The 24,206-nt window shown below is 42.5% G+C and overlaps 1 long non-coding RNA gene across 1 annotated transcript in view; it reads left to right on the top strand.

The window, feature by feature from the left end:
• The first annotated feature begins 608 nt into the window (after positions 1-608).
• LOC140845161 (uncharacterized) overlaps positions 609-24,206 on the top strand; it is a 111,086-nt gene continuing 87,488 nt past the window's right edge. The window contains exon 1 of the long non-coding RNA XR_012123880.1: positions 609-955. This is a non-coding gene — a long non-coding RNA (uncharacterized lncRNA). The remainder of the gene's footprint in view (positions 956-24,206) is intronic.

The raw sequence follows: 24,206 nt of genomic DNA, 5'->3' as shown, positions 1-24,206 counted from the left end.
AGCAGTGAATTTCCCTTCCAATTTTTTCTCACTTTTCCCACTACCTGTGATGTTCTTTATTCTGCCTGGGCATATGTGGACATTTGTATTTTGCCCTTTATTCCTTCTAAACCAGGGAGTCAGTCCTCTTGTTTCTCTGCCAACACATCTAATATTTCTATTATTGCTTTTCAAGTTATAGTGGAAAAGTGACTTAGAACAAATCCCTTAAAATCATTTTAAAAAACTGTTAATTTTGAAATAATTTTAGATTTATGGAAATGTTATAGTGCAACATTCCTGTATACCTTTTGCCCAAAATCCCCTAAAACTAGTATCTTATAAATCTTATAAAATCACAGTACATCTATCAAAACTAAGAAATCAACATTGGAACAAAGCTACTAAACTACAGACTTACTCATAGTTCATCAGGTTACCCTCTAATCTTAGTATCAGTGTTTACATCCTTAAAATGGGTGTAATATCATCTACCTTGTAAAGTGTATGTGTGGAGCAGAGAGAACGTAGGTGAAATCCCTGTAGCATGCGCGCGCAGACCCGTAACTCCGGCGGGTGCGCAGTAGCGGCAGGCACCGCCCCCGCCGTATTCAGGAGTCAGTAGCGTCGCGAGCGCCGTCGGGAGGAGCTGCTCCCGCGGCTGTGTCCGTGCTGAGGTCTGCGGTCCCTGTCCGGGCGCATCCTGCCCGCCGTCCCGTCCAGTTCCGCCACCTCCAGCCTGGCGCCGTCGGGCGGCGCGACCTGGACCCCCGCCGCCGTCGCCGCGGGGCAGAGGCGCAGGAGCAGCTCGTCCGCCGCCGCGCGTGGGGCCGCCTGTCCCCTGCCGACCGTCTCGCCAAGGGTGTGGAGAGCTGGCCGGGAGGCGGTTTTCGCCGCCACGGACCTGCAGCGGAGCGTCCAGAGCGGGCCCCGCTTCAGGGGTGAAGACGACAGCGACAACTCTACGGGCCAGAAGGTACGTGGCTGCGGGGTGCAGCACGGCCCGGAAGGGGCGCGGGGACCCCTGCCTCCCCCTGCGAGCGCGGCGGACCCGTGAGGGAGTCGGCTGTGCGAGTGGCTCGTCGGGCGGCTGACGCGGGTGGGGTCCTCGCGGGGCCCGGCCGAGGCCGCAGGTGGAGGGGCCGGGCCGGGCCGCGCACACGGGGAGGCCGGCCAGCGTCTTGTCGCGTGTGCAGTGTTTTGGCGGCGGCCTCGAGGGCGAGGGCCCTGCGAGCTGACGGGCGGGTGGGACCCGTGGCGTGGCGGCGGGGGAGAGGCCGCCGGAGGCAGCAGCTTCAGAATGAACAATTTGTTTCATGAGCCACCTGTCGTACTTTTGATTTGGGGTTACCGTTTCAATTTCCTTGCTGGTCATTGGTCCGTTCAGATTTTCTGTTTCTTCCTGGGTCAGCCTTGGAAGGTTGTATTTTTCTAAAAAGTTGAGCATTTCTTCTAGGTTCTCCAGTTTGTTACCATATAATTTTTCATAGTATTCTCCAATAAATCTTCATATTTCTGTGGTATCAGTAGTGATTTTTCCTTTCTCATTTCTGATTCTGTTTATGTGTGTAGACTCTCTGGATAGGGGTTTATCTATTTTGTTTATTTTCTTGAAGAACCAGCTCCTGCTTTCATTGATTCTCTCTATTGTTTTATTCTTCTCGATTTTATTTATTTCTGCTCTAATCTTTATTATGTCCCTCTTTCTGCTGACTTTGAGCCTCATTTGTTCTTCTTTTTGTAGTTTAGATAATTGTGAGGTTAGACTGTTCATACGGGATTGTTGTTCTTTCCTGAGGTAGGGCCCGTATTGCAATATACTTCCCTCTTAGCACCGCCTTTGCTGCGTCCCACAGATTTTGCGTTGTCGAATTATTGTTGTCATTTGTTTGCATATATTACTTGATCTCTTTTTATTTGGTCATTGATCTATTGGTTATTTAGGAGAATGTTGTTAAGCCTCCATGTGATTGTAGACTTTTTCGTCATCTTTGTGTAATGTATTTCTAGTTCCATAGCCTTGTGGTCTGAGAAGCTGGTTGGTACAATTTCAATGTTTTTGAATTTACTGAGGCTCTTTTTGTGGCCTAGTATATGATCTGTTCTTGAAAATGTTCCATGTGCACTTGAGAAGAATGTGTATCCTGCTGCTTTTGAGTGGAGAGTTCTGTAGATGTCTGTAAGGTCCATCTGTTCTAACGTGTTGTTCAATGCCTCTGTCTCCTTACTTATTTTCTGTCTGGTTCATCTGTTCTTTGCAGTCAGTGGAGTGTTGAAGTTTCCTAAAAGAATGCATTGCAGTCTATTTCACCTTTTAATTCTCTTAGTATTTGTTTCACATATGTAGGTACTCCTGTGTTTGGTGCATAGATATTTATAATGGTTATATCCTGTTGTCAGGTTGACCCCTTTATCATTATATCATGTCCGTCTTTGTCTCTTGTGACTTTCTTTGCTTTAAAGTCTATTTTGTCCAAGACAAGTACTGCAACACCTGCTTTTTTCTCCCTATTAGTTGCATGAAATATCTTTTTCCATCCCTTCAGTTTTAGTCTGTGTATGTGTTTGGGTTTGAAGTGAGTCTCTTGTAGGCAGCATACAGATGGGTCTTGTTCTTTTATCCATTCAGTGACTCTATTTCTATTCATTGGTGCATTCAGACCATTTACATTTAGGGTGATTATCGATAGGTATGTACTTATTGCCATTGCAGGCTTTAGATGCGTGGTTACGAAAGGTTCAGGGGTACCTTCGTTACTAAGAATCTAACTTAACTCACTTATGTGTGCTATTACAAACACAATCTAAAGGTTGTTCTTTTCCTCCTCATTCTTTATATATTAAGTATGATATTCTCTGCTCTTTGTCTATCCCTTTTTGTTACCTCTGGTGACAGCTGTTTAACCTTAGAAACACTTCCATCTATAGCAGTCCCTCCAAAATACACTGTAGAGATGGTTGGTGGGAGCTAAATTCTCTCAGCTTTTGCTTATCTGGTAATTGTTTAATCCCTCCTTCAAATTTAAATGATAATCTTTTTCTTTAAAGGTTTTATTAAGTTATTACAATTATTATTTTTTTGTATGATTAATCTACAATTACATGAGCGACATTATGTTTACTAGACTCCCCCCATCAACAAGTCCCCCCCCCACATACCCTATTACAGTCAGTGTCCATCAGCGTAATAAATGCTATAGAATCACTACTTGTCTTGTGTTGTACAGCCTTCCCCATATTCCCCCTACATTATGTCTGTTAATAGTAATGCCCCTTTTTTTCCCCTTATCCCTCCCTTCCCACCAATCCTCCCCAGTCTCTATCCCTTTGGTAACTGTTAGCCCATTCTTGGGTTCTGTGAGTGTGCTGCTGTTTTGCTCCTTCAGTTTTCTTTTTCTTTGTTCTTATACTCCACAGATGAGTGAAATCATTTGGTACTTGTTTTTGTCTGCCTGGCTCATTTCACTGAGCATAATACCCTCTAATTCCATCTATGTTGTTACAAATGGTAGGATTTGTTTTCTTCTTATGGCTGAAAAATATTGCATTGTGTCTATGTACCACATCTTCTTTGTCCATTCATCTACGGATGAACACTTAGGTTGCTTCCATTTCTTGGCTATTGTAAATAGTGCTGCAATAAACAATGGGGTGCATATGTCTTTTTCAAACTCGGCTGCTGCATTCCTAGGGTAAATTCCTAGGAGTGGAATTCCTGGTTCAAATGGTATTTCTATTTTGAGCTTTTTGAGGAACCTCCATACTGCTTTCCACAATGGTTGAACTAGTTTACATTCTCGCCAGGCTCACTTGTTCATTTTTCCTTTTGTTTCCCTTTCTTGGGGAGATATGTTCATGAAGAAGTTGCTCTTGTTTATGTCCAAGAGAGTTTTTCCTATGTTTTGTTCTAAGAGTTTTATGGTTTCATGACTTACATTCAGGTCTTTCTTTAATCCATTTTGAGTTTACTTTTGTATATGGGTTAGACAATAATCCAGTTTCATTCTCTTACATGTAGGTGTCCAGTTTGCCAACAACAGCTGTTGAAGAGGCTGTCATTTCCCCATTGTGTATCCATGGCTCCTTTATCATGTATAGATTGTATATGCTTCAGTTAATATCTGGAATCTCAATTCTGTTCCTCTGGTCTATGGGTCTGTTCCTGGGCCAGTACAAAATTGTCTTGATTACTGTGGTTTGTAGTAGAGCTTGAAGTTGGGAAGGGAGATCCCCCCTGCTTTATTCTTCCTTCTCAGGATTGCTTTGGCTAGTCTGGGTCTTTTGGTGGTTCCATATGAATTTTTGAACTATTTGTTCCAGTTTGTTGAGTAATGGTGTTGGTATTTTGAAAGTGATTTCATTGAATCTGTAGATTGTTTTAGGCAGGTTGGCCATTATGACAATATTAATTCTTCCTACCCAAGAGTATGGGATGAGTTTCCATTTATTAGGGTCCTCGTTAATTTCTTGTAAGAGTGTCTTGTAGTTTTCAGGGTACAGGTCTTTCACTTCCTTGGTTAGGTTTATTCCTATGTAGTTTATTATTTGTCATGCAATTGTGTATGGAATTGTTTTCCTGATTTCTCTTTCTCCTAGTTCATCGTTAGTGTACAGGAATGCAACAGATTTCTGTGTATTAATATTGTTTCCTACAACTTTGCTGAATTCAGATATTAGTTCTAGTAGTTTTGGAGTGGATCCTTTTGGGTTTTTTATGTACAATATCATGTCATCTGTAAACAGGGAGAGTTTGACTTCTTCCTTGCCAATCTGGATGCCTTTTATTTCTTTGCGTTCTCCGATTGCTGTGGCTAGGACCTCCCGAACTATGTTGAATAAAAGTGGGGAGAGTGGCCATCCTTGTCTTGTTACTGATCTTGGAGGAAATGCTTTCAGCTTCTCACTGTCAACTATGATGTTGGCTGTGGGTTTGTCATAAATGGTCTGTATTATGTTGAGGTACTTGCCCTCTATACCCATTTTGTTGAGAGTTTTTATCATGAATGAATGTTGAATTTTGTTGAATGTTTTTTCAGCATTTGTGGAGATGATCATGTGGTTTTTGTCCTCCTTTTTGTTGTAGTGGTGGGTGATATTTATGGATTTTCTAATACTGTACCATCCTTGCATCCCTTGAATAAATCCTAGTTGTTCATGATGAATGACCTTTTTGATGTATTTTTGAATTCTGTTTGATAATATTTTGTTGAGTATTTTTGCATGTATGTTCGTCAGGGATATTCGTCGTTAATTTTCTTTTTTTGTGGTATATTAGGGTGATGCCAGCATTATCGAATGAGTTCGGAAGTATTCCTTCCTCTTCTACTTTTTGGAAAAGTTTAAGGGGGATGGAAATTAGATCTTCACTAAATGTTTGATAAAATTCAGCGGTGAAGCCATCTGGTTCAGGGATTTTGTTCTTAGGTAGTTTTTTGATTACCAGTTCAATTTGGTTTCTAGTAATTGGTCTGTTCAGATTTTCTGTTCTTTCTGGGATAGCCTTGGATGGTTGTATTTTTCTAGAAAGTTGTTCATTTCTTCTAGGTTATCCAGTTTGTTAGCATATAGTTTTTCAAAGTATTCTCTAATAATTCTTTGTATTTCTGTGATGTCCATAGTGATTTTTCCTTCTCATTTCTGCTTCTGTTTTCTGTGTGCAGACTCTCTTTTTTTCCTGATTAGTCTGGCTAGGGGTTTATCTACTTTGTTTATTTTCTCAAAGAACCAGCTCCTGCTTTCATTGATTCTTTGTATTGTTTTATTCTTCTCGATTGTATTTATTCCTGCTCTCATCTTTATTATGCTCCTTCTTCTGCTGACTTTGGGCCTCATTTGTTCTTCTTTTTCTAGTTTTGTTAACTGTGAGTTTAGACTGCTCATATGGGATTGTTGTTCTTTCCTCAGGTAGGCCTGTATTGCAATATACCTCCCTCTTAGCACTGGCTTGTCTGTGTCCCACAGATTTTGCGTTGTTGAATTATTGTTGTTATTTGTCTCCATATATTGCTTGATCTCTGTTTTTATTTGCACATTGATCCATTGGTAATTAGGAGAATGTTGTTAAGCCTCCATGTGATGGTAGGCTTTTTCGTGTTATTTGCATAATGTATTTCTAGTTTCATACCCTTGTGGTGTGAGAAGCTGCATCATTTTTGGGAGCTCGTCCGGGATAACTTTGGAGGTGAGTATCACCATCCAAGCGTACCTTTTCTTTCACTGTCCTTATAGAAGGAAGCCGTCTAAGGCACACAACATCGGGCACTCGTCAGCCACTTAAATGGGACTAGCCTGGCTGCCGATCTCAAAGTCTCGAGTGACAGGTTCCCCTGCATCTCCCTCAGTGGATCCCCCATCTCCCTTGGGAGCCGGGAAAGTCACCTGAGTTGAGGCCAGGATTCCCCTTCGGAGGCATCTCCCTGGATGCGAGGGACTGCGGAAGGCTGTGGGCAAATGAAAGAGCCTAGGCTCAGGCTACACTTCAGCTTCTTCACAAAGGTCCGCATGCCTGGAATCAGACCCTGACAGCCCGACTGGGTATCCATGAGGAGTGTCTTTCTTTCTGTCTCTCTCTGACTTCCAGTCTGCTATTTCAGGGTGCCCTGCCTCTAAGTGAGGCAGGGGGCATTCCTGACTCTCTTCTAACTTCATCAATTTCACGGAACCCGATGCCGACCACCACAAGGTAGGAGATGTATTCTTCACTTTTATTCTTGTCTAAATGCTGTTCTTTTTCTCTCAGAAAAATGTATCTGGGCACCCGTTAGCCACCTAAAAGACAATTATCGTTGGCTACCAGTCTTAAGTCTCATGTGAAAGGTTTCCTGGTGTCTGCTGCTCCTTGATCCCCTGCCTCTGGATGGATGGGAATGTTGGGGAGTGGCTGAGCTGATCTCCTACTTTCCTGTCCTAATCTGCAGACTGCGAGGGCAGACTGGACTGGTAGATAATGGTCCTTGGATCTTGGCTCTGACTCATCGATCCAATGAGCTAGGCTAGGCTGCTGCCTATGTGACAGTCGCAGATGACTCCTGAAGTCTTTTTTCACAGATCAGATTTCTTACAGTGGTTGACTAGCATGATGATTCCCAGGCAGTGGCAGAAACTGGTGTTTGAAGAGGATAGACACCCCCCATAAATGTCTGTGGCAGCCTGTGAATTTTATCTCTGGCTTTGGAGAAAGTTCCCCTGCCCCTCATTCAAAGCAGTCCTCTTAGGACTAAGCCACTTTCTCCTGTATAATGTAAATGAAGTTTGTGAAATAGTCAAGCTGAAATCTGAGTCCAACTAGTAAATGGCTCTATTCTATTGATCTCCCTTCCTTAGAGACAGCCATCCTGGGGCTATGACATTTCCTTACCTGCAGCCCCAGGGAAGCGAAACAGGCTTGTGACTCTGACCAAGGCTCTGGCAGCGAGAGGTCACACAATCCCTGCACTTTTCCGACCGGCAGGGGGCTCTCAAGGAATGATCCCGAGTGTACTTGCTAAAGCTTGTGCAGAGAAAACTAGAGTCTAGGTTAAAACTCCCAAAAGGCGTAAAGTAGGAGCACACTGGTAAGGTTCCACTAAAAGTCCAGAGCTCTGTGGCGACTCTTACTTAGTGGGAAGGCAAGAGGGAAATCAAGGCAAGGTGCAGGCCATGGTGGTAAGGAGTGGTGAAATCCAGTAGGCCTGGCAGAGGAGGTGATTGACTATTGTTACCCAGGCTCCAAGGTGAGGGGACCCCCTTCACAGAGAGAGAGGCTGACCAGGTGCTGGATGTGGGGCCCCACACAGGGAGCACCCTGGCTGGCCTGAGGGGGCCGAGGCAGGTACAGGCCCAGTAGGTCTTTGTGCCTGTGCGCTGATGTCACCCCCATGGCCCTGCCTGGTTGCCCATCTCCAGAGAGCATGGGTAGTCACAGGTAAGGGAGCCACCTTTTGGGGACACCAGTTGCTGGTGTCGTTTAGTGGCCCTTGGACTTGCTGAGGTGGCAGGCCAGTTAGCTTGCTGGGAAACTGCTCCCCTCTCTTCTGTCAAGGTGGAGGTGGTGCTTCACTGAATTTAGGCATTTAGAGGTGAGTGAGGTGTATTTGAAATGGAATAGTAGCTTTTAGAGCTCTGTTTATTTCTGTTCATATGAAAAAGGTGCTGAGCCTAAAGACTTGAGTGAAGGTGGCAGGAATTCTAAGAATATTTATGTCCTTGCATTTATGTTCAGGGAAGTGATTCTGAAGTAATTTTTTACTCATGTATGAAGTTGTTGAGTAAGTCACATCAGTCATGTCGAGATGAAGTGATGTAGTAGAAATAAAGACCCTGCACCTTGGCCTGATACATAGGAGACACACCATTGGTGCTCTTTGCTCTCCTGTCCTAGTTTATTACCTTAACTACCTCTGTGGTTCAGAGTGGTCCCAACCACATTTCAAGCAAAATCTTTCTAAAACTGCATAGAAACACTTGGCGGGATATCCCGAGAGGCTAGTGGAAAAATTATTCTTTCTGATCACTGCTTGCCAGTTGTCTTCTCTATGCCATGTTCCTTTCCTATTTTTGCATTTCCTGTTATTGTAGACCGATAGGGGCGATGGTGTGTGTCTCTGCTAGACGAGCCTCTGGGGCTGTTCGGGGGCTGTGCTGCTGTGGTGATGGCAGTGTTTTTACCTTAGACATAGCTTGTCCTCTGACGTATTCACACGGGGTTACTTCTCTTATGCAGTCAAAATTGTAGGAAACCCCTTAGGTTTTTATGTTCTCGGTTTTACTTGAGATCTAACCCTATTTCTTAGGCATGTTATATATTCCTTTTGCATTGTAAGAATAAAGCGGCAGATCACTTTTCATGTTCACCTACATCATTAACTATAAAGAATTACATCAACATGTAAGTTTTATCAAATTGTGGAGCATACCAGTGTTGTAGCTTTGAATGATTCTGTGTAATCGCTTAAGAATCACTTACGTCTGGCACACAGTGTACCAACACCTACCATCATTTGCAGGAATGTTTGTCAGTTCTAATTTGATTTTTTTTCACTGTATGCACACTTTCACCTATGAGCTGATGTTTGAATATATTTTAGACACTTTGTGATTAGAAAATATCGAGATGAAACATAGAATCTCTTCATGGTCACATGTTCTGTTCTCGTTATTGTAATCTGAGTATTTGAGTTACAGACACTCGATTTTGTTTCAATACTGCTGAAATATAGAAGTATTCTTGGAGTTTGTGAGCCTTCACACTAGACCATTTTATTTTATGTTCTTATAAGCAGTGTTTTGAATATGTTCAGCCATGAAGTGAAATACACACCATAGTGCCTGAATCTCTACATATATTTATGAAGACATTTTTTCAGAGGGACCCCAGGGCACAACCATACCAGTGAAACAATGACTTAAAAAAGACCCTGCCAAATAAAATTATGTGTAATAAGTAAATATGTACATGCATTCTCCATTAAACATGAAAACTGTAACATTATTCGGAAATTATGTATCTTCTGGGGTTAAATATTTCTCTGTGATATAAAAAGTATCTTTAAAAAACAAAGCAGTAGAACTAGTTGACAATCAAAATTAATAGTAATTTCTAGCAGATAGTTTGATGATAATAAGTGTTAAGCTATAAAAAGTGTTTTAGTACGTTTTTATTTTAAGATAGTTTTAGATTTACGGAAAATTTGAGTTACAGAGTTGGGTTTTGCAGTTTGCTCAGATCACTTCCCCTCTTACTACCGTCATTATAGTTTGTTGTTACAGTTACAAGCAGTGATGGTGTACTGTCACCATCCACCATCTATTCTTTCCCTGAGATTTCCATAGTTGGACCCTTTCTCGAAGATCCAGTTCAGGATACCTCATTACATCTAGTGATCTCGTCTCCTTAGCGTTTTGTTGTTGTTTGTTTCTGAGACATTCTTTGCTTTGGATGATCTTTTCCATTTTCAAGATTCTTTGCCATTAATATTGTAGAGTTTTCCCCAGTCGCATTTAACGTGACATTTTCTTGTAATTACTTGGAGTTGTGTTTTATGGGGAGGAAGGTCACAGAGCTCAAGTACAGTGCACAGCACCACATGTCAAGGGCAAGTGCTCTGAAGGAGACTTGATATTGTTGATGTTGTCCCAGATGGCAGGATTTTTTTTTCTTTCTTAAAGCTGAGTGAAATGCCACTGTGTGTGTGTGTGTTTGTGTGTGTGTGTGTTTCACATGTTTATCCATTCATGTATCTACGGACATTTAGGCTGCTTCTGTATCTTGTCTGTTGTAAATACTGCTGCAGTGAACATAGAGATGCATATGTCTTTTCAAATTAGTGTTTTCACTTTCTTGGGATAGATACATAAAGCCAAATTGCTGGGATATATGGGAGTTTTATTTTGAATTGTTTGAGGAGCCTCCATAATGTTCTTCACATTGGATATGCCAATTCTCATTCCCAACAATAAGGGGCTTGTTTTTCTCCACATCCCTGTCTAGTTACTTTTTGTCTCCAATTTGAGCTTCCATTCTAACAGATTTGAATTGAGATCTCATTGTGGTTTTGATTTGCATTTCCCGAACGGTTAGTAATACTGCAAGTTTTTCCATGTGTCAGTTGGCCGTCTACATGTCTTCCTTGGAAAAATGCCTATCTAAGTCCTCTGCCCATTTTTTTAATTGGATTGTCTTTTCAATAGTAGTTGGAGGAGTACTTTATATGTTTTGTATGTTAACCCCAAATTGAATATTTCATGGGCGAACATCTTCTACCATCCAGTACATTATTCTTCTGTATGGTTGATGGTGTCCTTCACAGTACAGAGCATTTTAGTTGGATGTAGTCCCATTTGTTTATTTTAGCTTTTATTGTCATCAACTCGGGAGAGAGATTAAAAAAAAATGTTGCTGAGAGCAGAGTCAAAGAGTTTGCTTCCCCTATATTCTTCTTGGAGTTTTGTGGGATCAGGTGTTACAGTTAAGTCTTAAATTCATTTTGAGTTTGTTTTTGGATGTGTTTTAGGAAAGTGGTCCTCCTTTTATGTAGCTATCCAAATAACCCACACCATTTATTGAAGAGACTTTTTCAAAACCATTATATATTCTTACCTCCTTTGTCGTAGACTAACTGACCATGTAAGTGTGGATTTAATTCTGTGCTCTATATTTTGTTCCATTGATGTAAGGATCTGTTTTTGTGCCAGTACCATAATGTTTAGGGTTTTTTTTTCTTCAGGATTATTACCTTCTTTATATTCTCTTTTTGTTGGTGAAGGGGATAACTTGGTACATTCTTCAAATTATAAAATAATTTAGTCACAAGAATGGAAATATAGCATAGGTAATGTAGCTCATAGCACTGTAACATCTTCTTGTGCTATGAGTACTTTGACAGAGATTGCATTGAATCTGTAGTTTGTTTTCCATAGTGTGGATGTTTTCACAATACTAATTCTTCCAATCCATGAGCGTGGTTTATCTTTCCACTTATTTTTGTACTTCTGTTTCTTTCATCGGTGCTTTATGGTTTTGAGCATATAGTTATTTTACTTCTGTGGTTAAATAGATTCCTAGGTATTTTATTCTTTCTGCTGCATTTGTAAGTAGGAATGATTTTATAATTTCTTTTTCTTGCATTCATTCTTAGTGTATAGAAACACAACAGACTTTTGAATATTGATTTTGTATCCTGTACCTTGATTGAATTCATCTATTACTTCTAATAGATTTTTGATGAATGCTTTGAAGTTTTCTACATATAGCATGAAGCCATCTGAAGATAGTGACAGATTTACTACTTCCTTTCCAATTTGGATATCTTTTATTTTTCTTGGCTAATTGCTATGGGTAGGACTTTGAGTATAATGCTGAACAAAAGTGGCAAGAGAGGGCATCCTTGACTTGTTCCTGTTCTCAGAGAAAAGCCTTCAACTTTGCACTGTTGAGTATGATAGCTCTGGGTTTGTCATATATGTCTGTTTATTTTTTATTTTTTATTTTTTTTTTGCTTTTATAAGCCCAGGGTCCAAGGGCCATCTTTATTAGATCTGCCACAGGCTACAGTTTTGCAGAGCCTTGTTCCTGAGGTTTTCGGCAGCAGATGCCGCTTCTTTCGGCAGAGGGAGACATGAAATTGCTGCTGGCACAGCTCCTCCCCTGTGATCCTGAGGCTACTTTTTTTTTTTTTTTTTTTTTTGAGAGGGCATCTCTCATATTTATTGATCAAATGGTTGTTAACAACAATAAAATTCAGTATAGGGGGGTCAATGCTCAATGTACAATCATTAATCCATCTCAAGCCTAATTCTCGTCAGTCTCCAATCTTCTGAAGCATAACGAACAAGTTCTTACATGGTGAACGAATTCTTACAGAGTGAATAAATTCTTACATGGTGAACAGTACAAGGGCATTCATCACAGAAACTTTCGGTTTTGATCACGCATTATGAACTATAAACCATCAGGTCAAATATGAATATTCATTTGATTTTTGTACTTGATTTATATGTTGATCCCACATTTCTCCTATTATTATTATTATTTTTATTTTTAATAAAATGCTGAAGTGGTAGGTAGATGCAAGATAAAGGTAGAAAACATAGTTTAGTGCTGTAAGAAGGCAAATATAGATGATCAGATGATCAGGTGTGTGCCTATGGACTAAGTATTAATCCAGGCTAGACAAGGGCAGCAAGACATCCACGGATGCAGAAGATTTCTCTCAAAGCAGGGGGGGTGAGGTTCTGAGCCTCACCTCTGTTGATCCCCAAATTCTCACCTGATGGCCCCCCTGCGACTGTGCCTGTCTTAGGTTGTTCCTCCCTTGAGGAATCTTACCCGTCTCTGGCTAACCAGTCATCTTCCGGGGCCATACAGGGAAATGTAAAGTTGGTAAGTGAGAGAGAAGCCATATTGTTTGCAAAGGTTAGCTTTTTACTTCTTTGCAGATTTATGCCCTGTGGCTTCTATGCCCAGCACTTGTCTCGAGGTATCTTTACCACCTGGAGGAATTATGATACTCGGTAAATTCGATATGAGGCACGAATTCTATTTAAGGTTTGTAATTAGGAAGGAAGAAGAAAAGCTATAGATGTAGCATATGAAGGAAACTTGGGAGGATTGATTATTTCTTTGACATATCTTCTTGTATAGTACCTTAAGTATGTATAGGTTTTAAACTACTAACTAATTTGCACACACATATTAACATAATAGGAATACGGTGACATAAACAAAGCAAATCTATAATTACCAGCCATCTCCAGTGAAGCCAAGAAAACCATTTAGGCACCCTAGGCATTTGTGAAAATTTATCTATGATATGATGGATATTGTCCAACTGTACTTGAACCATCAGACAAATTAAAGCAGCCCATTTCTGGGATCTGTTCACATCCCATATGTTCTTTTAACCATAGATAGTCTATAGTCATGAGATTTTGGGGTGCTACAACTTGCACCCCTCCCAACTCCTGGTTGAGTTCCAACAGTACAGATCCAGTCAAATTCGTTGTCTCACTGTATGCACATGCCAGCCTAGACATCTCCCTCCTCCTTCTTATGGCAAGTCCAGGAGACGGTGGGCTGGATGCAGCCACAACCGCAGCATCGTCCGGATCCCTGTGGAGGCTTTTTGATGATCATCCCCTGGCACGAGTCCTCCAGAGAGTGCTGATGCCGGAAGCTCCTCCTCATATCGTATCTTAGTTCATTTTCTGGGTATCCAAGCTAGGCCTTGATCTTCTGCGTAGAAACAAACAGACCCTTTGCCCACACTTTGACATGCCCTCTATACCACTGTGCAGAACTCATTGGAGGTCAGCACACAGTAACTGCTTTCTTTTTTTTTTTTTAATTAAGAGAAAGGAATATTATCAGAAAAGAGTACCTCCATAGCTGATCATCTGACACCCTTTAAGTGATCAACATTAAGGATATTTAAAGCATGCGTTGATCTTTGATTTACCAATAGTTTTATCCTGTTAAGGAGTAATCCCCCTTTTCTTTCTTTCTTTCTTTTTTTTTTTAAAATTTTTAATCTACACTTACCTGAAGAATACTATGTTTACTATGCTCTCCCCTATATCAGGTCCCCCCTAACAACCACATTACGGTTACTGTCCATCAGCTTAGCAAAATGTGGTAGAGTCACTACTTGTCCTCTCTGTGTTGTGCAGCCCACCCTCCCCTTTCTCCCTCCCCCCCATGCATGCTAATCTTAATACCCTCCTTCTTCTTCCCCCCCCTTATCCCTCCCTGTCCACCCATCCTCCCCAGTTCCTTTCCCTTTGGTACCTGTTAGTCCATTTTTGGGTTCTGTAATTCTGCTGCTGTTTTGTTCCTTCAGTTTTTCCTTTGTTCCTATACTCCTCAGATGAGTGAAATCATTTGGTATTTCTCTTTCTCCGCTTGGCTTATTTCACTGAGCATAATACTCTCCAGCTCCATCCATGTTGCTGCAAATGGTTGGATTTTTCCACTTCTTATGGCTGAGTAGTATTCCATTGTGTATATGTACCACATCTTCTTTATCCATTCATCTACAGATGGACATTTAGGTTGCTTCCAATTCTTGGCTATTGTAAATAGTGCTGCGATAAACATAGGAGTGCATCTGTCTTTCTCAAACTTGATTGCTGCGTTCTTAGGGTAAATTCCTAGGAGTGGAATTCCTGGGTCAAATGGTAGGTCTGTTTTGAGCATTTTGATGCACCTCCATACTGCTTTCCACAATGGTTGAACTAATTTACATTCCCACCAGCAGTGTAGGAGGGTTCCCCTTTCTCCACAGCCTCGCCAACATTTGTTGTTGTTTGTCTTTTGGATGGCAGCTATCCTTACTGGTGTGAGGTGATACCTCATTGTAGTTTTAATTTGCATTTCTCTGATAATTAGCGATGTGGAGCATCTTTTCATGTGTCTCTTGGCCATCTGTATTTCTTTTTTGGAGAACTGTCTGTTCAGTTCCTCTGCCCATTTTTTAATTGGGTTATTTGTTTTTTGTTTGTTGAGGCGTGTGAGCTCTTTATATATTCTGGACGTCAAGCCTTTATCAGATCTGTCATTTTCAAATATATTCTCCCATACTGTAGGGTTCCTTTTTGTTCTATTGATGGTGTCTTTCGCTGTACAGAAGCTTTTCAGCTTAATGTAGTCCCACTTGCTCATTTTTGCTGTTGTTTTCCTTGCCCGGGGAGATATGTTCAAGAAGAGATCACTCATGTTTATATCTAAGAGGTTTTTGCCTATGTTTTTTTCCAAGAGTTTAATGGTTTCGTGACTTACATTCAGGTCTTTGATCCATTTTGAGTTTACCTTTGTATATGGGGTTAGACAATGGTCCAGTTTCATTCTCCAACATGTAGCTGTCCAGTTTTGCCAGCACCATCTGTTGAAGAGACTGTCATTTTGCCATTGTATGTCCATGGCTCCTTTATCAAATATTAATTGACCATATATGTTTGGGTTAATTTCTGGGGTCTCTAATCTGTTCCACTGGTCTGTGGCTCTGTTCTTGTGCCAGTACCAAATTGTCTTGATTACTATGGCTTTGTAATAGAGCTTGAAGTTGGGGAGTGAGATCCCCCCTACTTTATTCTTCTTTTTCAGGATTGCTTTGGCTATTCGGGGTCTTTGGTGTTTCCATATGAATTTTTGAATTATTTGTTCCAATTCATTGAAGAATGTTGCTGGTAATTTGAGAGGGATTGCATCAAATTTGTATATTGCTTTCGGCAGGATGGCCATTTTGACGATATTAATTCTTCCTAGCCATGAGCATGGGATGAGTTTCCATTTATTAGTGTCCCCTTTAATTTCTCTTAAGAGTGACTTGTAGTTTTCAGAGTATAAGTCTTTCACTTCCTTGGTTAGGTTTATTCCTAGGTATTTTATTCTTTTTGATGCAATGGTGAATGGAATTGTTTTCCTGATTTCTCTTTCTATTGATTCGTTGTTAGTGTATAGGAAAGCTACAGATTTCTGTGTGTTGATTTTGTATCCTGCCACTTTGCTGTATTCCGATATCAGTTCTAGTAGTTTTGGAGTGGAGTCTTTAGGGTTTTTTATGTACAGTATCATATCATCTGCAAATAGTGACAGTTTAACTTCTTCTTTACCAATCTGGATTCCTTGTATTTCTTTGTTTTGTCTGATTGCCGTGGCTAGGACCTCCAGTACTATGTTAAATAACAGTGGGGAGAGTGGGCATCCCTGTCTGGTTCCCGATCTCAGTGGAAATGCTTTCAGCTTCTCGCTGTTCAGTATAATGCTGGCTGTGGGTTTATCATATATGGCCTTTATTATGTTGAGTTACTTGCCCTCTATTCCCATTTTGCTGAGAGTTTTTATCATGAATGGATGTTGAATTTTGTCAAATGCTTTTTCAGCATCTATGGAGATGATCATGTGGTTTTTGTCTTTCTTTTTGTTGATGTGGTGGATGATGTTGATGGATTTTCGAATGTTGTACCATCCTTGCATCCCTGGGATGAACCCCACTTGGTCATGGTGTATGATCCTTTTGATATACTGTTGAATTCTGTTTGCTAATATTTTATTGAGTATTTTTGCATCTACATTCATCAGGGATATTGGTCTGTAATTTTCTTTTTTGGTGGGGTCTTTTCCTGGTTTTGGTATTAGGGTGATGTTGGCTTCATAGAATGAGTTTGGGAGTATTCCCTCTTCTTCTATTTTGTGGAACACTTTAAGGAGAATGGGTATTATGTCTTCTCTGTGTGTCTGATAAAATTCCGAGGTAAATCCGTCCGGCCCCGGGGTTTTGTTCTTGGGTAGTTTTTTGATTACTGTTTCAATTTCTTTGCTTGTAATTGGTTTGTTTAACTTTTGTGTTTCTTCCTTGGTCAGTCTTGGGAGGTTGTATTTTTCTAGGAAGTTGTCCATTTCTTCTAGGTTTTCCAGCTTGTTGGCATATAGGTTTTCATAGTAGTCTTTAATAATTCTTTGTATTTCTGTGGAGTCTGTCGTGATTTTTCCATTCTCATTTCTGATTATGTTGATTTGTGTTGACTCTCTTTTTCTCTTAATAAGTTGGGCTAGAGGCTTATCTATTTTGTTTATTTTCTCAAAGAACCAGCTCTTGGTTTCGTTGATTTTTGCTATTGTTTTATTCTTCTCAATTTTGTTTATTTCTTCTCTGATCTTTATTATGTCCCTCCTTCTGCTGACTTTAGGCCTCATTTGTTCTTCTTTTTCCAGTTTTAATAGTTGTGATGTTAGACTATTCATTTGGGATTGTTCTTCCTTCTTCAAGTGTGCCTGGATTGCTATATACTTTCCTCTTAAGACTGCTTTCGCTGCATCCCACAGAAGTTGGGGCTTAGTGTTGTTGTTGTCATTTGTTTCTATATATTCCTTGATCTCTATTTTGATTTGTTCATTGATCCATTGATTATTTAGTAGCATGTTGTTAAGCCTCCATGTGTTTGTGAGCCTTTTTGTTTTCTTTGTAGAATTTATTTCTACTTTCATACCTTTGTGGTCTGAAAAATTGGTTGGTAGAATTTCAATATTGTGGAATTTACTGAGGCTCTTTTTGTGAGCTAGTATGTGGTCTATTCTGGAGAATGTTCCATGTGCACTTGAGAAGAATGTATATCCTGTTGCTTTTGGATGTAAAGTTCTATAGATGTCTATTAGGTCCATCTGTTCTAGTGTGTTGTTCAGTGCCTGTGTGTCTTTACTTATTTTCTGCCCGGTGGATCTATCCTTTGGGGTGAGTGGTGTGTTGAAGTCTCCTACAATGAGTGCATTGCAGTCTATTTCCCTCTTTAGTTCTGTTAGTATTTGCTTCACATATGCTGGTGCTCCTGTATTGGGTGCATATATATTTAGAATGGTTATATCCTCTTGTTGGACTAAGCCCTTTATCATTATGTAGTGGCCTTCTTTATCTCTTGTTACTTTCTTTGTTTTGAAGTCTATTTTGTCTGATATTAGTACTGCAACCCCTGCTTTCTTCTCACTGTTGTTTGCCTGAAATATGTTTTTCCATCCCTTGACTTTTAGTCTATGCTTATCTTTGGGTTTAAGGTGAGTTTCTTGTAAGCAGCATATAGATGGGTCTTGCTTTTTTATCCATTCTATTACTCTATGTCTTTTGATTGGTGCATTAAGTCCATTTACATTTAGGGTGACTATTGAAAGATATGTACTTATTGCCATTGCAGGCTTTAGATTCGTGGTTACCAAAGGTTCAAGGTTAGCTTCTTTAGTATCTTACTGCCTAACTTAGCTCGCTTATTGAGCTGTTATATACACTGTCTGGAGAGTCTTTTCTTCTCTCCCTTCTTATTCCTCCTCCTCTCTTCTTCATATGTTGTGTGTTTTGTTCTGTGCTCTTTTTAGGGGTGCTCCCATCTAGAGCAGTCCCTGTAGGATGCCCTGTAGAGGTGGTTTGTGGGAAGCAAATTCCCTCAGCTTTTGCTTGTCTGGGAATTGTTTGATCCCACCATCATATTTAAATGATAGTCGTGCTGGATACAGTATCCTTGGTTCAAGGCCCTTCTGTTTCATTGCATTAAGTATATCATGCCATTCTCTTCTGGCCTGTAGGGTTTCTGTTGAGAAGTCTGATGTTAGCCTGATTGGTTTTCCTTTATAGGTGACCTTTTTCTCTCTAGCTGCCTTTAAAACTCTTTCCTTGTCCTTGATCCTTGCCATTTTAATTATTATGTGTCTTGGTGTTGTCCTCCTTGGATCCTTTCTGTTGGGGGTTCTGTATAATTCCATGGTCTGTTCGATTATTTCCTCCCCCAGTTTGGGGAAGTTTTCAGCAATTATTTCTTCAAAGACACTTTCTATCCCTTTTCCTCTTTCTTCCTCTTCTGGTATCCCTATAATACGAATGTTTTTCCTTTTATATTGGTCACATATTTCTCTTAGTGTTGTTTCATTCCTGGAGATCCTTTTATCTCTCTCTATGTCAGCTTCTATACGTTCCTGTTCTCTGGCTTCTATTCCTTCAATGGCCTCTTGCATCTTATCCATTCTGCTTATAAATCCTTCCAGGGATTGTTTCACTTCTGTGATCTCTTTCCTGACATCTGTGATCTCCTTCCGGACTTCATCCCACTGCTCTTGCATTTTTCTCTGCATCTCATCCCATTGCTCTTGCATTTTTTTCTGCATCTCTGTCAGCATGTTCATGATTTTTATTTTGAATTCTTTTTCAGGAAGACTAGTTAGGTCTGTCTCCTTCTCAGGTGTTGTCTCTGTGATCTTTGTCTGCCTGTAGTTTTGCCTTTTCATGGTGATAGAGATAGTTTGCAGAGCTGGTACAAGTGACCGCTGGAAGAGCTTCCCTTCTTGTTGTTTTGTAGCCTTTTCCTGGGAGAATAGCGACCTCTAGTGGCTTGTGCTGGGCAGCTGTGCGCAGACAGGGCTTCTGCTTCCTGCCCAGTTGCTTTGGGGTTTATCTCCGCTGTTGCTGTGGGCTTGGCCTGGCTGGGGCTGTTCCTCCAAAATGGTGGAGCCCCGTTGGAGGGGGAGCAGCCAGGAGACTATTTATCTCCGTAAGGGGCCTCTGTGCTCCCTGCTGCCCAGGGGGTTAGAGTACCCAGAGATCCCCAGATTCCCTGCTTCTGGTCTAAGTGACCTGTCCTGCCCCTTTAAGATTTCCAAAAAGCACTCTCCAAACCAAAACAACAGCAGCAACAATGAGAGAGGGAACAGAAACAAAGAGAAAAAAAAAAAGGAAAAAAAAGGAAAAAACAAGCGATTTTTTTTTTTTTTTTTTGTCCTCAGGTGCCGGTCCCAGGCACCCGCTCACTGGTCCTGCTGCCCTGTCTCCCTAGCACCAGGGTCCCTGTCCTTTCAAGGCTTCCAAAAAGCACCCACCCACCGGTCCCGCAGGGAAGGAACGCTCAATATTCTTTGTCCTCAGGCACTGGTCCCACGCACCCGCTCACCAGTCCCGCCGCCCTGCCTCCCTAGCACCGGGGTCCCTGTCCCTTCAAGGCTTCCAAAAAGCACTCGGCAAAAAGAGAGAAAAAAAAGGGGAAAAACGCGCGATTTCTTCCGTCCTCAGGTGCTGGTCTCAGGCACCCACCCACCGGTCCCACAGGGAAAAATGCGGGATATTCTTTGTCCTCAGGTGCCGGTCCCAGGCACCCGCTCACCAGTCCCGCCGCCCTGCCTCCCTAGCACCGGGGTCCCTGTCCCTTTTAGGCTTCCAAAAAGCACTCGCAGAAAAGAGAAAAAAAAAAGGGGAAAAACGCGCGATTTCCTCTGCCCTCAAGTGCCGGTCTCAGGCACCCGCCCACCGGTCCCGCAGGGAAAAACGGGGGATATTCTTTGTCCTCAGGCGCCGGTCCCAGCCACCCGCTCACCAGTCCCGCCACCGTGCCTCCCTAGCACTGGGGTCCCCGTCCCTTCAAGGCTTCCAAAAAGCGCTCGCCAAAAAGAGAAAAAAAAAAAAGGGGGAAAAACGCGCGACCTCCTCCGTCCTCAGGCACCGGTCTCAGGCACCCGCCCCCAGGTCTCGCAGGGAGAAACGCGGGATATTCTTTGTCCTCCGGCGCCGTTCCCAGGCACCTCCTCACCGGTCCCACCACCCTGCCTCCCCAGCAACGGGGGCCCGTCCCTCTAAGGCTTCCAAAAAGCGCTCGCCAAAAAAAAAAAAAAAAAAAAACCACTCCGGTTTCTCTCCACCCGCCGGGAGCCGGGGGGAGGGGCGCTCGGGTCCCGCCGGGCTGGGGCTTGTATCTTACCCCCTTCACAAGGCGCTGGGTTCTTGCAGGTGTGGATGTGGTCTGGATGTTGTCCTGTGTCCTGTGGTCTCTATTTTAGGAAGATTTTTCTTTGTTATATTTTCATAGCTCTATGTGTTTTTGGGAGGAGATTTCCACTGCTCTACTCACGCCGCCATCTTGGCTCCGCCCTGAGGCTGCTTTTTATATATGTCTGTTTTTATGTTTAGGTGTGTTCTCTTTATACCCACTTTGTTTCAAATTTTGATCATAAATGGATGTTGAATTTTGTCAAAAGTTTTTCTGCATCTATTGAGATGATCATATTTTTATCCTTCATTTTGTTACTGTGATGTGTCAAATTCATTAGTTGTGGATATTGAACTATCCTTGCATCCCCAGAGTAAATCCTACTTGATCATGACGCATGACCTTTTTATTGTATTGTTGAAATTCCACTTTCTGGTCCCAGCCTATATGTGACCTCCTGGAAATGACTTCCTTTTGCCTGGTCCTCCTTCCCATCAGGAACTGCTACCTCAGTGCCCTGTTTAGTGACTTAATGAAACTGGTTACAATTGGATCTTTTCTTGTTTGTTTATCTTTTTTCTCACTTTGTTAACTTTGGTCTTCCTTGCATGCTGAAGACTGGGCTTGCGTGATTGTACTCCCAGGGCCTGGCACAGCAGTGAGCATAGCACCAGTAATGAACATTATTTTGAATATTGTGATATAATGAATTATACAACATACATACTTGGTCATTCAGTAACCCAAATATATAATTGCTGGGTATATTTCTTCCTCTTACACACTTCCTGAAAACACTGCAGAGCCTTAAAGGAGAAGTGGGTGTCTTGTCATGTTAATGAGAGACTTTTGGACCCCATCTGATGGCAGAGGTCGGAGGTTGAATCAGCCAATGATAGAGTCAAACATGACTATACATTGAAGCCCTCAGCAACATCAGGGAGATGAGTATGTCTCTCTGTTGGAGAGAGCTTCCACTCTGTGGAGCCAACAAGATTCCATGTGTAACAGAGCTAGTCCCAAAGCCACACCCCAGCCTGTCCCTGAGACCATTCGTGTATGTGTGAGAAAAGTGGCCGGGGGGAGGAGTAAAATGGCCCTGGGAGTCCTTGGTTCAGGAGCCCAATGCACTGTAAATCCAAAACCTCTTGGTGAAGTCTTAGCAGGGACTAAGGTTAGATTGGGAGGATATGGAGATGCAGTGGCTGATGGTATTGAGGTGGAAGTTTGGATGAAAATTGGGTGTTTGAGCAGGTTTTGCTTGAGGTGGCTGCATCCCCTTTACCTGAAAGTATTATTGGGATGGATAATATGTGTGACTGGGTTTGGCTTCCCCTGCCTAATACAGTAAAACAGAAGGTATGTAAGCCCATCCTCAGGCCTGTTTAGTTGGACATTCTAAATGGGGAATGGCTGAAACTGTGCTTACCCACAGAGGCAGATAACTTGACAAACATATCACCGTTCTTAGGAGTGACATGCTGGAAGCTGGAGTGGTGGTATCCACAGATTTGCTGTACAGTAGTCCTGTGTGGCCTGTGCAAAGGTGGATGGGACATAGAGACTCTTCAAGCTTAGGTAATGTGGGTACTGCCCATAGTCCCAGCAGTTCCAGGCATGATATCAGCCATACAGAACGTACAGCAGGTTGAAGGAGGCTGGTACTCCTGGATGGACCTTGCAAATGCTCTCTTCTCTGTCTCAATTCCTGAAAAGAGCCAAGCCCAGTTTGCCTTCAGGTGGGAAGGACCCCACTTTGCCTCTGCTGTGCTAGGCGGGGATCTGAGCTCCCGGCTTATTGTCACTATGTGGTCAGGAAGGATTTGGACTCGGTGTAATGCTCGAGTGTAATAATACACGATGTTGGTGACATTATTAATACCAGAAACAGAGGAGCTGGCCAGGAATGATTTGAATGCAACAAGGACATATGTGACCAACCAGGGCTGGTTAATAAATCTAGCGAAGGTCCAAGGTCCTGCTCAGTGAAATTTGTAGGAATAATGCAGGCAGAAACCACCTGGGATATTCCACAAGTGTGACTATCAGTAAACTGCTGTCACTCTCCCACCAGGTCCAAACAAGAAGCCCAGCACTTTCTTGGTTTATTTGAATTTTGGAGGACTCGTATTCCACACCAGGAACCATTTGTAGCTCCTGTCTGAAAGACTCCATGAAAGAAAGCTGCATCTGAGTGGGGTCCTGAACAGAAGTGAGCCACATCAGAATTACACATGGCAGCTGTGTGCTTGACAGCATCCGGCTCTTGTGACCCCCACTCAGACATGATTTTGGAAGTGTCTGTCCCCCACACCCATGCAGACTGGAGCTTGTGGCAAAAAAAAGAAAATGAGCACCTCCCAGCTGTGACCCTTGGGATTTTGGACCAGAAAATTCCCCCATGCTGCTGCCTGGTACATACCACTTGAGAGACAATTATTAACATACTGTTGGGAATTAATCAAGACTGCCTCAGTGACCGAAGTACATAAAATAATTTTGAAACCTGAGACACCCATAATGTGTTGGGTGATGTCAGAGAAACACCCTAATAGGGAAGGCAGAGTCCGAAGGGTCCCCTAATCAAACAGATATGGTTCATGCAGGGGCAGGCTGCCCGGGGGGATACAAGGAGGCCTACACGAATCCGTGAGCAGGCAGCCTCATTTCCTCTGGGACCGATGCTGGAGCCCCTGGGGAGCTGCATGGACAGTGTCCTAGGAACAGCTCTCAGCTGAACGACAAAGAGCTGCTTGGTTACAGGTGGCAGTTCCAGGAGGCATAGACAGTATCCTGGTTGGGGAGCTGCTGCAGTAATACCAGAGGATGGCAAGGCTGGCCTGGAGGAAGGGAAACAAATGATTTCAATGGGCTGAATTCCATGCCCTTTTCTGGGCAGTGACAGCAGAATGGAGCAGTGAGGAAAGCCCCTCGTGCTGGGGTTCTTATGACTTGGGACTGCGGCCACTGGCCTGGCTGTGTGGTCAGGAAGATGGGAAATGGGAAACTGGACTATGAAAAGAATGCCCATGTGGGTGACGACCTTATGGATTTTGATTGCCCTGGGAATTTGAGGGGCACGTTAATGCAGGCCATGTTGGTTTGCATCAGAAGAAGCCTGCCAAGGAATGGGAGGTGATTCAAGCCACCAGGTGGGCCTGCTGGTGCTGTCGTTGGAGATGGCTGCCGGGGTCCATGGGAAACTGCAGCAGTGCACACAGGCTGAGTCTACACATGCTCCTCTTGCACCCTGTGAGGCACAGAATGCCAGCAAAACCTGTTCTGACTGTCAGCTAAAGAGACAGAGACTGCATTTGGCTGTGGGGAAAGTTCTCCAGTGGCTACGCCCTCCACATAGCTGGCCAGTGGGTTACATTGGATCAACACTAGTACCTCTTGGAGGCTGTACGTGGGTCGTTAGCAGAATAGACACTTCTTCTGGACTCCGCTTTGCATACCCAGTGGTAGATGCAAATGCTGAAGATACCATTTAAGGTTTGGAACTGAAGACTCTGTAC

Source organism: Manis javanica, chromosome 12 (assembly GCF_040802235.1).
Source record: "Manis javanica isolate MJ-LG chromosome 12, MJ_LKY, whole genome shotgun sequence".
NCBI lineage: Eukaryota > Metazoa > Chordata > Mammalia > Pholidota > Manidae > Manis > Manis javanica.
Note: the sequence above shows the minus strand (reverse complement) of the source record. Positions and strands in the feature narration are given on the sequence as shown.